The sequence below is a fragment of the Callithrix jacchus genome, chromosome 7, assembly GCF_049354715.1.
Source record: "Callithrix jacchus isolate 240 chromosome 7, calJac240_pri, whole genome shotgun sequence".
Taxonomy (NCBI): domain Eukaryota; kingdom Metazoa; phylum Chordata; class Mammalia; order Primates; family Cebidae; genus Callithrix; species Callithrix jacchus.
Window position 1 is genome coordinate 98733846 of NC_133508.1, and position 10868 is coordinate 98744713.

The window sequence follows — 10868 nt, forward strand, 5'->3', positions numbered from 1 at the left end:
CCTTCTGACCGAGGTTTGGAGCACCAGGAAGGCAGAGTCGCCTACTACGGACACAAGAAGGAAGCCAGACAGGAGAATCCTGGGCAGAAAAGCACCATCAGTTTTAACGCCGCTGCTCTGGCCCTGGGAACTAACAACCTGGACGTCCACTCAAGAGACCTAATCTGAAAGTTGGTAATTTCAAAGACGACAGAAGGATAAATTTACAATGACGGGAAGAAACCAGCGTAAAAAAGCTGAGAATACTCAAAGTCAGAACGCCTCTCCCTCTAAAGATGATCACAGTTCCACATCAACATCAACAAATGGAACAAGGCTTGATGGAGAATGAGCACCTCCTGATGACAGAATCACTCTTCAAGGAATGGATAATAACAAACTTCGGTGAGTTAAAAGAACATGTTGTAGCCCAACGTAAAGAAACTAGGAACTTTGAAAAAAGGTTTGATGAAATCCTATTGAGAATAGACAACTTAGAGAGGAGTATGAGTGAATTAATGGAACTGAAGAATACAATACAGGAACTCCGAGAAGTATGCACAGGTTTAAACACTCGAATTGTTCAAGCAGAAGAAGGGATATCAGAGGTCAAAGTCCAACTTAATGAAATAAAACGTGAAGAAAAGATTAGAGAAAAAAGGATAAAAAGGAATGAGCAAAGTCTCCAAGAAATGTGGGACTATGTGAAAAGACCAAATTTATGTTTGATAGGTGTACCTGAATGCAACGGAGAGAATGAATCCAAGCTGGAAAATACCCTTCAGGATATTATGCAGGAAAATTTTCCTAAACTAGCAAAGCAGGTCAACATTCAACCCCAGGTAATACAGAGAACACCACAAAGATATTCCTCAAGAAGAGCAACCCCAAGGCACATAATCATTAGAGTCACCAGGGTTGAAACGAAGGAGAAAATACTAAGGGCAGCCAGAGAGAAAGGTCAGGTTACCCACAAAGGCAAACCTATCAGACTTACAGCAGATCTCTCAGCAGAAACTCTACAAGCCAGAAGAGAGTGGGGGCCAATATTCAACATCCTCAAAGAACAGAACCTTCAGCCAGGAATTTCATATCCAGCCAAACTAAGCTTCACAACTGAAGGAAAAATAAAATCTTTTATGAACAAGCAAGAACTCAGAGATTTTATTACCACCAGGCCTGCTTTACAAGAGCTTCTGAAAGAAGCATTACACACAGAAAGAAACAACCAGTATTAGCCTTTCTAAAAATACACCAAAAAGTAAAGAGCACCAACATAAAGAAGAATTTACACCAACGAATGGATAAAACAGCCGGTCAGCATCAAATGGCAGTAATCCTAAATTTAAATTGACTAAATCCCCCAATCAAAAGACACAGCCAAAACCCAATGGCATGTTACATCCAGACCTGTTTCACGTGCAAGGATACACAAAGACTCAAAACAAAGGAATGGAGAAAGATTTACCAACCAAATGGAGAGCAAAAATAAATAATAAATAAATAAAAAGCAGGAGTTGCAATTCTCGTATCGGATAAAATAGATTTTAAAGCAACAAAGATATAGTGGTAAAAGGATCAATGCAACAACAAGAGCTAACGATCCTAACACCCAGATAGGAGACTTAGATTCAATGAGACAGAAAATTAATAAGGATATCAAGGACTCGAACTCAGATCCGGAACAAGTAAACTTAATAAATATTCATAGAGCTCTCCACTTCAAATACACAAAATGTACATTCTTGTCAATACATCACACCTAGCCATAAGTTTAAATGAAACATTGATTGGCCATTATTAATACCCAATTTTTGTCAAAATAAAGCAATATTTCCATTTACTCTCCCTCTTTCTCTTCCTCTTTCTTCCTCTCCTTTACTTATTATTTTTTTTCTTTCCTTCTCTCAAAAAAAAAAGAAATCAACTTGTAAACCTCTAGATCCAGGTCAGCAATATCTCTCTCATTGCTTGATTTCCTTCATTCTCTTCCCTCCCTCCCTCCCTCCCCGCTTCCTCCCTTCCTTCCTTCCTTCCTTCATCCCTTCCTTCCTCCCTACCGTCCTTCTTCCCTTCCTTCCTTTCTCCCCCCCCCCCAAAAAAAAAAAAAAGAGAGTGGCAGAGTCATTTTGGAGTCCAGTTCTGACTGCCAAGGCCTTAGCTACTTACTGCTTTGTGTGCTGGGCACATGGCCTGGATTCTTAACCTCTTGATCAAACCAGACCATTCTCATTTATAAGGTGGGCAATAAAACCACACAGCTCAGACCCTTACTGGGAATGAGACAGTATAGGACAAACAGCCTCAGGAAATCTGCTCCTCCTTGGAGGCTGAAGCTAACTGTAGGGATAAATGGAGTGTTTCTCTGGGCTTTGGGGGATGTGGGGAGCATAGGCGTATGTCCTGTTACAAATACACCTACATAATAGTTTCCTTAAATCTATTTTAAGTCTGTTCCTCCCAAGAAGATGGTAAATAACAGTGAAAGCAGAGCACAGTCTGGGACATCTGAACAAAAAGTCAGACTTCCAGTGTCAGGCTTCTCCTGCCTTGATGAGGTTGCAAGCGGAGGATATGAAGTGGGGAATAGAAAGGCTGTGACTCAGAAATTCCTTGTTGACTTGGCTCCTGATCAGATTGCTAACTAGGTTCAGGTGTGTGCTCCAGTTTTTGTTTTAGAGACTGTTGGCCATAGGCAAAGAAGGAAAGGAAAGGCGTCAAATGTCTGTGTAGTCAGAGCGGGTGGCAGCACTAGAGTTGGAGGGTGTGCCGGCAAAGGCACGGCCATACCTGTCTCCTGGCACCAAGTGGCAGTGACAGGCCTCTGGTGGGCCCTGCAACTACAGTGTCTTTGATGATCCAGCACTCCAGCTTTTGTTGTGAAAGAAGATTCATTACAAGGAACAAGAGAAGGAAAGGACCAAAATGGTGGCCACCGCTGAGTAGCCAAGGACCAGTAGGTGGATTACATGTGAGAACCTCCTTGAATTCTTCCAGAATTGTCAGCTAGAAAAAGATGATGGACATACTCACAGAGCAGGCAGGGCAGAGCCAGAGAGATGCTGTTTGATGGCCATCTGTGCTATTCTACCTGACTTCTCCCAATGCAGAATAATCTTGAAACTATTTCGGAAAGTTTGTGATCTACAATTTGAAGATCAAATGCTGCAAAATTCCAAGATTCCAATTATTCTTTCTAAAATCCCACAGATTTAAAGAAACATAGATTCTTTCCACACCTCTTAGTTTTTAGCATTCTAATAAATATACTTTTAAAAAATCAGGATACAGACTCCCTCTCTAGCCTTGACTTCCTCAAGGTCCGTGATTAAATCTGTAGCACTGGGCTCAAGAGGTGCTGAAGTAATGTCTGCTGGGTTTAACGGAGTCAAACATTTGCCCAAAGCATCAAGAATATTCACTACATGAATTAATATAATTTTAATCCAAATTTTATTTTCTCCTAATTATAAAAAATAACCTTATGCATCAAGATGCCTATTTTCACACAGCCTTTGCCCACAGTCTGTAAGTTGTCCTAATACGAAGACCAAATGCCAATGAGCAAATGGTTTTCCTTCCAGAAAATCTGGAAAAGGGAATTATACTAAAACATACTACTCAGAAGAATCTGTTTCACTGTTTTTGCTTATATAAGTGGCATAATTAGGCCTCTTCAAACCAAACAGTGTCCTGAGAAAAGAGTGAAAACCAGAAATCTAAGCTCATTGATACGGCCTCTTCTCCATTCTGTTGCCCTTGATGAGCTATTCTTTATGGAAATGAAGCTTGAGAGTAAAAGCTCTACTATCAAGACTTGAGGGTGTCCAGACAACTGGAAACATCCCTGGTCACGTCACACACCCCACACCTCAAACCATCTTGCTTGAATCCAAGCTGGTAGATCATATATTACCAAACACTGAAGTATCAGGTTGGCTTGGAATCCTTATTGAATGTCTACTATGCATTCAGTGAGGAGTTTCAAGTCATAGAGATTAAGAAGAGGCCAGGCACGGTGGCTAATGCCTGTAGTCCCAGCACTTTGGGAGGCCAAGGTGGGCAGCTCACGATGTTGGGAGTTTGAGACCAGCCTGACCAACGTAGTAAAACCCCCTCTCTACTAAAAATGCAAATATTGTCTGGGTATGGTGGTGTGCACCTATAATCACAGCTACTTGGGAGGCTGAGGCAGGAGAATATCAATTGGAACCGGGAAGCAGAGGTTGTGGTGAACCAAGATTGTGCCACTGCACTCCAGCCTGGGCGACACAGCAAGACTTCGTCTCAAAAAAAAAAAAAAAAGAAGAACAAGAAAGGCCCTAACGTTTGGCTTATAAACTGGAAGACGCAGTGGATGCAGAAGTGGAAAACATCATTCCTTCCTCGACTACTCAGTGCCTACTTTGAGCTAGGTCGTGTGCTAGACAATGGGAGTGCCAAAAGAAAATTGATTCCATTTTGTTCAATTCAACTCATTATTCATTCAGCATTTATTGACTGAATACTTTTGTGCTAGACCACTGCTTTTCAAACCTAAACCCATATGTAAATCACCTGTGGATTCTGATTCAGTGGTCTGGGCTAGAGCATGGAAGCCTGCCTTGCTAGCAAGCTCATAGGGTATGCCGATGCAGCTGTCCTGTGAACCACACTTTGAGTAGTAAAGGACTGTACAGTGTCCTAGTTTCTGGCATACAGAAGCAAATAAAATAGCCATGACCCCTGGCCTACTGAAGTTGATATGCTAACAATGAATGTAAATATCAAACAAGGAAGTAGAGTCATCCCTGTATTTCCACAAGTTCCACATCCGTGAATTCAACCAATCACAGATCGAAAACAACCAGAAAAAAACGACAACAAAACTAACACTGCAACAATAAAGAATAATACAAATAAAAAATATAACAACTTTTTTACATATTTCCATTATATTCAGTATTATGAGTAATATAGAAATGATTTAAAGTATACAGGAGTCCTCTGTCAATGGCATTGTGGCAAAAAATATTTTTTAAAGGTAAAAATGTAAAATTACATAAGAGAGTAAAAAATTTAATAATAAAATAAAAGGCTGGGCATGGCGGCTCATGCCTGTAATCCCAGTACTTTGGGAGGCTGAGGCTGGAGGATCACCTGAGGTCAAAAGTTTGAGACCAGCCTGACCAATATAGTGAAACCCTGTCTTAAACAAAATAAATAAATACATAAAATAAAATGAAGTATTCGGGAGGATGTGCATAGGTGATATGCAAATACTATGCCATTTTATGTAAGGGGCTTGAGTATCAGAAGAGTTTAGTCCCCGAGGGGGTCCTGGAACCCATCCCCTGACAATACCAAGGGAGGACCACTCAACAAAGTACAATGTTAGAGGCAGTCCAGAGCCATGTTGGGAGCATTGTGTGAGGGTACCTAACTTCATCTACAGATCAAAAAAAAGTTTCCTGAGGAAGTGATGTTTAGATTGATAAGAATTTGCAAATAGTAAAGCAAGGAAGAATATTTCAGGCAGAGGGAACAGCATTTTTGAAGGAATGGAGGTGAGAGAAAATGTAGGTATTTGACAAATATTTACTGAGTTTTCCATCGCCAGGCTCCATACTGGGTGGAAGACCCTGGCATGGGGGAGACTACACCAGGGGACACAGATAATGGGAACAGATGACTTCAGAATAATGTGGTAGGAGCTCTAACAGTGGTAAGCACAGGGTGCCAGCGGAGTATTGGAGAGGATTGCCTAACCCATCCCAGAAGAGATGGTATTTGAGCTGAGCCTTAACAGATGAGTGGAAATACAGAAAGAGAAGATGTGGCAGAGTGAGAGACCTGGTCCTTGCCCACATGGACGTGGTCTAGGGAGGAAGTTGGCAGGCTGACTATATAATACTGATTATAGTGCAGTACCGTAAGTGTCTGGGAACAGTGCCTGGCACATAGTAGGCAGTCATTAAATATGTGTCAAATAAATGAATGTATAAATACTGTATGATACCGATTATCATACTGTACAATAAGTGTCTGGGAACTGTGTCTGGAACATAGTAGGCACACATTAAACACGTATTGAATGAATGAATATATAAATGCTCTGTTAGTGGTAGATACAATCCGGTAGTCCTAAAAACAATTGGGTACTAAATTAAGAGTTACCAGTTCCAAGGGCCTATGGAGCTCAGAGCACAAAGAGCTCCAGAAGGGTGAAACATGAGCCAGATTGAAGGAAGGATCAACTCTGCAGGATGAAGGTCAGGTCAGTAGACCTTCATCCTGAGAAGGAGAAGCTACCAAGTGACACCACTAGAAGTAAAGGGTGAAGAAAACAGGAAAAGAGCACAAAGCAGGATTTCTTAACCCAGGGTCCATGGTACTTCTGGGGCATCTATGAAACCCCAGAGATTATATGCAAAATCCTAGGTATGTAGGAGCAAGGCTGTTTTACTGGTAAAAAACACTAGAACTTTCATGAAACAGTCAAAGGAGTCCCATAAGCCTAAGTAGGTCAAGACTCTCAGGGGGAGAGCAGGTAGCCTACTCTAGGTAGCCTGTGAATCACTTCACTCATGACAAATAATTATGCCAATGGACTCCCGCCACAGAAAACCCTGGGTCTCAGTGAGCAGCAGTGGTTTCAGCCCTGCCTTTAAGTGGCAATTTAGCATTTCCTTGCTGCTGCCTATCAATCCAGACCTGTCCACGTTGTCAGGGTGTCCTTAGCAGCCGATGGAGATGCCTCTCTCCAAAAGCAATTTACATGCACCAAAGTCCTTCCTCTTAATGAGTTTCAGTAGGGACAATGCCCTCTTGTTAGAAGTCAGTTGTGTACATTTATCTGATCTTTTCTCACAATTTCCATTGAGCAGCAGTTGCTACAACCACCTGAGTATCAAATGGGCAATTAATTGGAACAGATTTAGTACGTGTACTGGAGAAAGAAGCTGTATGTGTATGGACTACAGTACTTTCATGGCTATGCATAATGGACCAGGCACTTTTCCACCCAGCGGCTATGCCACCACAGTGAACACAAAATTTATATACCTGGAAGAAAACAGCTTCTCAAACATTACTAAGAAATGTAGTGAATTTGTCTGTTACAATAAGCTATGGTACCACCATGGCTTAACTTTGCACCATCCTATTCTTGGTTAAAAATATCTACAGTGTCGCTGGGCATGGTGGTGCATGCCTGTAATCCCAGCACTTTGGGAGGCTGAAGTGGGTGGATCACCTGAGGTCAGGAGTTTGAGACCAGCCTGGCCATCATGGTGAAACACCATCTTAAAAAAAAAATAAAAAAGATAAAAAATATCTACATCTTCTTTCTAAAATATAATTTTATATTTTAATTGAAATGGCCCTTTTCAACCAAGAATCAGGGGCATCGTGAAAGAGCAATGTGCATTCCTCCTGTTTGAAAGCAAAGGGAATGTTTAAAGTTTTTAGAATACAAAATAACTTTAGAGGGGAAACCTTAGCAACCAGATTGTACTAGTAGAAGTATAATTTTCAAAGAGGGGGACAATGGTCCCAAACCCCTCAAGATTAGACACACCACATAAGAAATATTTGTGGGGCCAGGTGCGGTGGCTCACGACTGTAATCCCAGCACTTTGGGAGGCCGAGGCGGGTGGATCACAAGGTCAAGAGATCGAGACCATCCTAGTTAACAAGGTGAAACCCCGTCTCTACTAAAAATACAAAAATTAGCTGGGCATGGTGGCGCATGCCTGTAATCCCAGCTACTCGGGAGGCTGAGGCAGAAGAATTGCTGGAACCCAGGAGGCCAAGGTTGCGGTGAGCCAAGATCACGCCATCGCACTCCAGCCTGGATAACAAGAGCGAAACTCCATCTGAAAAAAAAAAAAAAAAAATTTGTATCCAGGTCAGGCACAGTGGCTCATGCCTGCAATCCCAACACTTTGGGAGGCTGAGGCAGGTGGATCACCTAAGGTCAGGAGTTGGAGACCAGCCTCACCAACATGGAGAAATCTCGTCTCTACTAAAAATACAAAATTAGCTGGGCATGGTGGTGGGCACCTGTAATCCCAGCTACTTGGGAGGCTGAGGCAGGAGAATCACTTGAACCTGGGAGGTAGAGGTTGTGGTGAGCCAAGATCGTGCCGTTGCACTCCAGCCTGGAGAACAAGAGTGAACCTCTGTCTCAAAAAAAAAGAAAAAGAAATATTTGTATCCAGTACTTGATGCCACATCCTACGAGAGATAATGATAGGCCCATGAAGCTGGCAGCTGCTCTCGAAGTGAAGACAAACGGCAGTAGCTAACATTCCATGGAGTTCTTGCTAAGTGCCAAACACTGTACATTAATCTTCACAACCACCTATAAAGAAACTATTAGGTTGGTGCAAAAGTAATCACAGTTTTGCCATTGAAATTAATGGCAAAAACCATGATGACTTCTGCACCAAGCTCATACTATTATTATCCCCATTTTACAAATAAAGAAACTCAGGGTCATGCACATAGTAAGTGAAGGAACGCGGAGTGCCATTCAGTTCTGTCTGAATTCCATGGACCCTCAAGCATAGGCAGTTTGTATATTTTTAATTAATCTTGCTAGAGATTATTGGTAATTATGACACTGAAATCATGGCAATTGTGTTGTGTGTGCATTAATCTTGTCTCACCAATCAGAATAAACACACTGTGAAGGCAGTGACCACATTAATTACACACATATTTACTTCCCAGGCTAAGCACAGAGCTGGACATAAGCAGGTCTTTCTTACATCTTTTATCGAATAAAATAACTCATTTTGAAACGCTTCAAAAACCAATTTACAGCCGGGCACGGTAGCTCATGCCTATAATCCTAGCCCTTTGGGAGGCCAAGGTAGGCAGATCACCTGAGGTCGGGGGTTCAAGACCAGCCTGACCAACATGAAGAAACTCTGTCTCTTCTAAAAACACAAAATTAGTCGGGTGTGGTAGCACATGCCTGTAATCCCAGCTACTCAGGAGACTGAGGCAGGAGAATTCCTTGAACCCAGAAGGCAGAGGTTGCGGTGAGCCGAGATTGCTCCATTGCACTCCACCCTGGGCAACAAGAGTGAAACTCCAACTCAAACAAATAAACAAACAAACAAACAATTTACCCAGGAGATTACTGAGAGTGTTGGGGGAAAGGACACTCTGGGATTATGAATTTTTAGGGACATTTTAGAAGACACTTTGGTAATAATCAAAATATAAAATATGTAAACCCCTTGACCGACAGTTATGTGTCTAGGAGTCTACTCAATCTATTCTACAGAAATACTGATACATATATGCAAAAAGCGATAGACAGGACAATATATAAAGATACATACACATATATGCAAAGGTATATACACAAAGATATATATACACCCAAATACATATATAAATATTCATATATTTCTGTTTTATTATAGTTCTGTTTATTAGCAAAATAAGAAACAACTTAAATGCCCATCAGCAAGGTAATTGTTAAAAAAATTATGCTACAACCATACCTTACAATACAAATATTCATTAAAATATAAGTAAATGTAGGGCCGGGCGCGGTGGCTCATGCCTGTAATCCCAGCACTTTGGGAGGCCCAGGCAGGTGGATCACGAGGTCAACAGATCGAGACCATCCTGGTCAACATGGTGAAACCCCGTCTCTACTAAAAATACAAAAAATTAGCTGGGCATGGTGGCGCGTGCCTGTAATCCCAGCTACTCGGGAGGCTGAGGCAGGAGAATTGCCTGACCCCAGGAGGCGGAGATTGCGGTGAGCCGAGATCGCGCCATTGCACTCCAGCCTGGGTAAGAAGAGCGAAACTCCGTCTCAAAAAAAAAAAAAAAAAAAAAATATATATATATATATATATATATATATATATATATATATGTAAATGTATTAGGTTAACCATATGAAATTGGCAATGTTTTACTACTATTGACATAAATAACAATTTCATATGACTCAATGTAATATATGCACAGATGTGAAAAGATTTCTAAGAATATTAGTAGTTGAAAAAAGCAAGTTGCAGAACAGTACCTATAGTATGGCAGATTTATGTTTAAGACAAAGACAAACATATACAGAATAAACAAGAAAGGTACTCACCAAAAAATTAAAATGGTTATCTCTGGGCATGGCAGTTTCCATATTTTACTCTATAAAGCTCTACATTGTTTTAATATTTTGTGATGAAATTTTTTGATAATTTCTTTAAAAAATTTGTTTCATACAACTGATTCCAGAGTATTTACATCTTTTTTAAAAATTGTTTTTCTGATCTACAAACTCCAAACTCTCAGGAACTCACCATTTTCTTCACTGGCCCAGACAAGGGGAGTGATAAAGAATTAACCTTAATTATTCAAATAAATGCAGATTGTGAGAAAAGAGTACAAAGCGGAACTTCAACCTGGATTATCTCAACATGATTGCCTGAAAACTTCCTGCTTACTTTTCCTGTTTAAATCTGGCATTTCAGATTAATGTGAGGTGATCTGCTTCTCTGTGATTCAGATCTTTATGGAACTTGGCAGGCAAAGAATTACGAAGAAAGGAAGAAAATGAAAGGAGGAAAGTGAGGTAGTGAAAGAAGATGGGCAGAACTTGAGAAAGCTTCATAAAGTAACATAACACACCCCACACCCTTAGGGAACAAAGGAACAAAGCTGATGGGACAGAACAGATGTTCTCCTTCCAAGACAATGAAAGCATAACACACAACACCCCAAACTCCTCCTCACTCCAAGGAATGGCCAGTACTCCTTACTGGAATGTCTGTACAACAAAGGTTTTGTTGTTCTGGTTGTTTCCTTAGAGGATGGATAAAAAGAAAAAAACACCATTACCAGAAACTGCCAAGTGTGGTTTAACCACATTGTCATTTCATCTT